Here is a 6,008-nt window from a genome sequence, read left to right as displayed (position 1 = left end):
CCTGCTCCCTGCTGTTAGGCTGGGGGAGGCTGGTGGCGATGGTGCAGGGTGTGAAGAGGAGACAATGAGAGGTCTGTCTTGATGCTGTTTTTTTGTTTTTAACCCTTTTCTATCTGCTTTATCTCGTGTTGAGTCGCTGCCAGCCAAGGAAGCTGTGTTTTTAAAGTGACAGACTGCTTTGTGCCACGCTGCACACTCATGGGGGACAGTCCCCCACTCACAAACTGCTGGACACTCTTCAGCTGGCAACTTTTTACCTATTATCTTAGGTTATTGTTCACTTGTGGAGCAGGCAGCTCAGTGTGGTTACAGTTCTGACCCTGTTTAACCTATTTTGTTATCGTTGACAAACTCTAAATCCCGACTGCTAAATTCCAGAGGAATTTGGAAAGCCAGACTCCAGCGACTGTAGTTGCCAAATATTTTGCCCTGCATCATAAAAAAAATGAATACATTCCTTTTTTGTATTTTTCAGTGAGCTACAGCAGAGAGTGATCGAAGTCCTCCCTGGGTGATGAATGTGAGTGGCCTTGGCTGGCCTGTTCCCATAGCAATAAATTGGATCAGCTCTGGTATCTGCCATAGAAACCTCCGCCTCCAAGGCCACCCCACAAACCTTCTGTAGTCCCCGACTCCTGCGTCAAACCCCGCACAATCGGTGTTTTCCCAGCAGGGCTGCCACCAGCCTTTGCTGCAGGAACTCAGTGGGGCCATAAAGCACCACGGGGTGATGGACAAAGCAGGGCTGGGGTGGGGAGGGCAGGGGGAAAGGCCAGGCACGGACCAGCCTCTTCCTCCTGCCCCCAGAGCAACCCCTGGAACCGGCCATCGTTTGCTGATGGATGTTTGTAGATTATGGAAAAGTCTGGTGGCCTTGTGATGCACCGCGTTGGGGTGCACCACATCAGATGGCCCCAGGGGCCAGCATTTTCTCTCTGCCAGGCAAGCGGGTGGCCAGGAGCTGAGAAAGCAGGTCAGGAGGGAGTGTGTGGTCCCATGATGGGACCTGAGCCCTGATTTGAGGCAGGCAAGGAGGTTTCCTCCTGCAGGTTTCCTCCTGCAGGTTTCCTCCTGCAGGTTTCCTCCTGCAGGTTTCCTCCTGCAGGTTTCCTCCTGCAGGTTTCCTCCTGCAGGTTTCCTCCTGCAGGTTTCCTCCTGCAGGTTTCCTCCTGCAGGTTTCCTCCTGCAGGTTTCCTCCTGCAGGTTTCCTCCTGCAGGTTTCCTCCTGCAGGTTTCCTCCTGCAGGTTTCCTCCTGCAGGTTTCCTCCTGCAGGTTTCCTCCTGCAGGTTTCCTCCTGCAGGTTTCCTCCTGCAGGTTTCCTCCTGCAGGTTTCCTCCTGCAGGTTTCCTCCTGCAGGTTTCCTCCTGCAGGTTTCCTCCTGCAGGTTTCCTCCTGCAGCCCTCGGGTCTGTGCTCTCCTCCCCTGCACTGGCTTTTTGTTGGGGCCAGTGCTGCAGCACAGAGAGCCTTTCCCTGGGGAAAAGGGAGAGAATTAACCCCCATTAGCAGCAGTGAGGGGAGATCTCACCCCAGCAGGCCAAAAAAACCCCACTATCACCTTGAAATAAATTTGTGTTGTTATCCAGGGTTTGTACAGGTGTGAAGAAAGCCAGGCTCTTCCCAGGGATGAGCCAGATGAGGAGCTGCTGGTCGAGCTCTGCCATCCTGGCTGGTTTGTTGCTGCCCATAGAAGGAACCTGAGGGGATGAGCTAAATTTAGCTGGGCTGGAGAATCAATCCCTTCCCCGACTGCACAAAAAGCTGTACAGTTGATCTGAGAGGCTTTTAATCCTGGTGTCAGATGAAGACTGGGTTTTGGGTTGTGTTTTGGTTGGGTTCTTACCTGTGGCTGTTGCAGATGCTCCCAGGGGTGGAGGTGCCCCGTGCCTGCCAGAGAGGTCCTGTGTGCAGCTACAAATCCTTCTCTTTTCAACCTCTGGCAATTTGTTTTAAAGCAAAGATGACACTACGTCTTAGAAACCATTTATTTTTATACCAAGAGAACAGTCAGCATCTCATTTGGAGATGGGATCCCATGGCCATGGACTCTGCCCTGGGCTGGAACAAGGAGGTGTGTGGTGGTGAGACTCATCCTCACCAGCCTACAGTGCTGGGGGAGAGAAGTTGGCATGGAATGGACAGGGACAGGTGGAACAGGGACTGTGGCCACCAAAACCTTCCCCTCTTTGCTCCAGGACTCTGGTTTCTAGCAAGCCTCAAGGTGATGTGTTTCCACAGAGCTCAGTTTGTGAGCGTTGGGGACCAGAAGGGACACCTGGGGGCTGTGGTAATGGAAAGCAGTGATGTGGTCCTCTCATGGTGAGGTACGTTTGTGAGCGTTGGGGACCAGAAGGGACACATGGGGGATGTGGTAATGGAAAGTGATGGTCTTTTTATACTGAAAAGATGGGTTGACATAGTGCTTAGTGACATGGTTTAGTGATGGGTTTTTTATATTGGAGTCAGGTTGATGGTTGGACGAGAAGATCTTAAAGGTCCCTTCCAACCTAGATAATTCTGTGATTCTATGAAACACGGCCCCGCACTGGGCACCACCTCTCCTGCTGCCCTGGGAACCCCAGAGAAAGCAGACACTTCTCCCTCGTGGATTCACCCCGTTTATTGGATGCAAACAGAAGGCAAAATAACCGGGAGACAGAATTGTAATCTCTGGCTTTGGCCTCTTGATTTTACTGTGCGATTGGGCGCGAAGGAGGGAAAAAAAATATAATTCTGTGTATGAAAAAAAAAAAAACAAAACCAAACCCAAACAGTGAAAGAGGAGACAAAAAGAATGTTGAACAATTAGTGACATCTCATGTGAACAGACGGAGGATTAATAACGGCGAGGAAACCCAAAGCCATGCCTAGCATTCCTTATTGCAAATGGTATTTTGGGGAGCAGGGATGATGCTTTCCAAGGAAAAGCAGCAGCGGAGAAGCCATCCCCGCCGGCCTTGTGTGAGCAGCGCGCGTTACTTGGGGAAGACGGTGACCACCTCGTAGCCCTCCGGGGGGACGACCCGCTCCCGCGCGTGCTTCTCGCAGTAGATCTGGTCTTCCACGAAGAAGTGTCCTTTCTGCTTGAGGTTGGTGCCGCAGTCGCTGCACACGTAGCACTCGGGGTGACGCTGCTTGTCCCGGAGCTTCACAAACACCCCTCTGGGGAAAGGAACCCGCAAACCCCTCAGCACCACGTACCCACCACTGCCTCCCTCCTCCCCAGCCACCCCAGCCCAGACCCACACCAGGGCTGAAGGTGGACAACCTTCTCCTGCTCCTACAAGTCAACGTAGAGGCTCTACCTCTGCTCAGGGAGATGTCACCAGCGCTTATAGAACTCAACTCATGCTGGCATGGGAGCCCACCTCTGGAAGGTGTTTCCTAGCACTGGCCTGCTTTAAGTTTCACAGGGACACTCCTGTCACCTGTGATGGCATCTTTAGCAGATGGCTGTCACATGCCCAGGATCAAATGGCAGGAAAGCACCAGCTTGACCATCTGGGGGAGCAAAATCCAGATCTGCAGTGAACGGATCCAGCCAAATGTGGGCCAGCTCTTACTGGAAAATTTCACAGCTTAACCCAGCAGATGATGGGGAAAACTCCGTAGCAACTTGTTAACTCCCACTGGCAGCAACACAACAATGAGCCAGGAGTATAATTTTGTTCCAGCAGCCATCTATATTTTCCGAAATTCATTAGGTTTTAGTGCTATTTGTAGCCTTGTGCTTTCTCTCCAGCTCTGCCCAGCTGGTAGAATAATTGTAGGGTTTGTCTCTGTTTCATATTTTACAGGGGATGGGTTGCCTCTGTAATGACTCTGCCAGGCCAGGACCATACAATGATGGTGTAGGGGGTCTCAGCAACCATCTGATACCTTGTGGTGGGCAGCACGAGCGAAATCTGAATTCTTTCATGATGATGCTGGTGGGCCCTGGAGTCAACTGTCAAGCTAAGGAGATTGTAAGGACTTGAACACTAAGGACAAAATGAGGGTAGAAGACTCTGTGGTCAAGCAACTGAATGATGAGGCAAAGACATGGGTTGGGTCCACGTGCCGTCACACTTATGGTCAACAGCTCTACTGTGCTGTAGTTTGGACATACATACATAAAGACAACATAAATTATGTCTGCCTAGACACAGTGGAGGTGTGTGGTCCTACAGCAGAACGCAGCTCTCCCTGCCCACATTGCCTCTGACCACCAGGACAAGTCCCTGCTCCATTGCTGGGAGACCACCAAGCCATGAAAAGCCTTAAATATGCAGGCCCTGAATGGAAAGGTCATTTGGTTTCTGGGTGTTGGAAAGATTTGAGGTAGGAAGCAAAACGCTGCACCAACAACTGTCTGTCTCCAGGTTTGTATCACAGGGACTTGCTTTGGTTTCCATTTAGACTGGTCTCTGGAGGGACACCCAACTCCTGCCTCACTGCAGGGAACTGCAAAGTCAGCGCTACCAAAGCTGGTGAGAATGAAGGTGCCTTGAGCCTGGGTGTGGGTGGGTGAAGGGTTTTGGGTGGCAGTGCCTCAGCACCTCACACGGGCATGGGATGCTCGGCCACAGCCTGCAACCCCTGGGGACAGGCTTACTTACACAATGCCAGATCCACACTTCTCACACATGGGCAGCTTCTGGGCATTCCCGATGGATGAGGCCACCTTTGTGGTGGGGGCTTTGACGCTCCTAAATCCAGACGGTTTGGTAGGGTCTCCTGGGGGGGGTGGAAGGAGAGTGCTTCAGAGCATGTGAGATGCGTGAGATGCTCTGCCAGGGTGGGGTGATGGACTTTAACCCCAGCTCTGAGGCAGGGATTCATGCACGGGAAGTGGGGCAGGGATTGAGGGGTGTGGGGAGGAGGGAGAGAAAGGGACACAGCTGAACCCAGCCCTGGAAAGTCGAGGGCCTGAGATGGTGGGCAGTCAGATGAGAGACTCTGCTCATCTTAAGAGCCCACCAGACTTCAGCTGACGTGTCTCACATGCAGAGATGCACAAAGCAAAGTGAAGCCCCAGCCCCAGCCTTGGCAGCACCAGAGTCTGCCTGTCACGTCCTGATGACACAGGCAGTGTCGAGCTGATTGCCAGATTTGGGCTCAAAAAGAGCAGGTGGATCTCCTGGCAGACTAGGGCTGACTGTCAAAGTCCTGGGCTCTGGGACACTGGGGATAACCTTGTGCTCTGCTCCTGCGTAGCATGCTCCAGGTATCCCCCTAGTGCAACCTCTCTGGGGTAGGGATGTCCCGCAGGTCCTTCACAGGAGACATCTGCTGACCTGGATGCCTACCACAGCAGTGGATCCTAGGGGTGGGATACCAGGCAAGCCTTTAAATATCTGCAGTGAAAAAGGAGCCTCTTACAAAATGACTCTGTTGATGTGATGAGTCTTATCTGTATGACTTCTGCAAGAAGTTCAACACCAGGCAACGAGGTGAGGAGGGCTGCAGAGACGCCCACGGTGTCTCACCAGAAACAGAGGAGGGGGTCCAATGGGCACCTCAGAGTGGGAGGGACACTGACAAAACCCTTCTGAGTAGCACCAAGCCAAGAGCACGTCGCAATAGTTGTTCCTGGTGTAAGGGGAGGAAAAACCCTCCAAAGGTACACCCTGGTGACCAACGAGGTCAGGAACATGTCAGAGCCCAGGGCAGCATCACTGCAGTAGTATCTTTAAGGTCCCTTCCAACACAAACCATCCTATGATTCTACGACAGAAAAGCTGAAGGAATAAAGGAGAGAACTGCCCACCACAGCCTCCCTGTCACCACTGCTCATCCCCTGCTTTGCCTCCAGGGCATCCTTCAGCTCAGAGGTTTGTACCCAGCTCCCTGCAGAGGTGCTGGTCCAGAGGGGCAAGTTCCCCAACTGGGGGCACAGCCCAGGCACCCCCCAAACACAGCAGGAAGCACCTGGGCTCCATCAGAGTCACTGCAAGTGACCCCTTGCCGGGAAGGAAGCGGCAGCAGCCACATTTTCAGGCACTTCCCCATCACCTCTGCTCACTCCC

General features: G+C 52.8%; 1 long non-coding RNA gene across 1 annotated transcript; it reads right to left on the bottom strand.

Annotated features, from left to right (window-relative positions):
* Nucleotides 1-2,598: 2,598 nt before the first annotated feature.
* LOC106896378 lies at nucleotides 2,599-5,182 on the bottom strand. The gene is made up of 2 exons (XR_001413620.1): nucleotides 4,599-5,182; nucleotides 2,599-3,162 (listed from the first exon to the last, which is right to left on the bottom strand). It is a non-coding gene; the product is annotated as an uncharacterized LOC106896378 (long non-coding RNA).
* Between the last annotated feature and the right edge of the window lie 826 nt (nucleotides 5,183-6,008).

This window comes from Calidris pugnax, unplaced genomic scaffold (genome assembly GCF_001431845.1).
Source record: "Calidris pugnax isolate Ruff unplaced genomic scaffold, ASM143184v1 scaffold196, whole genome shotgun sequence".
NCBI classification, from domain to species: domain Eukaryota; kingdom Metazoa; phylum Chordata; class Aves; order Charadriiformes; family Scolopacidae; genus Calidris; species Calidris pugnax.
Note: the sequence above shows the minus strand (reverse complement) of the source record. Positions and strands in the feature narration are given on the sequence as shown.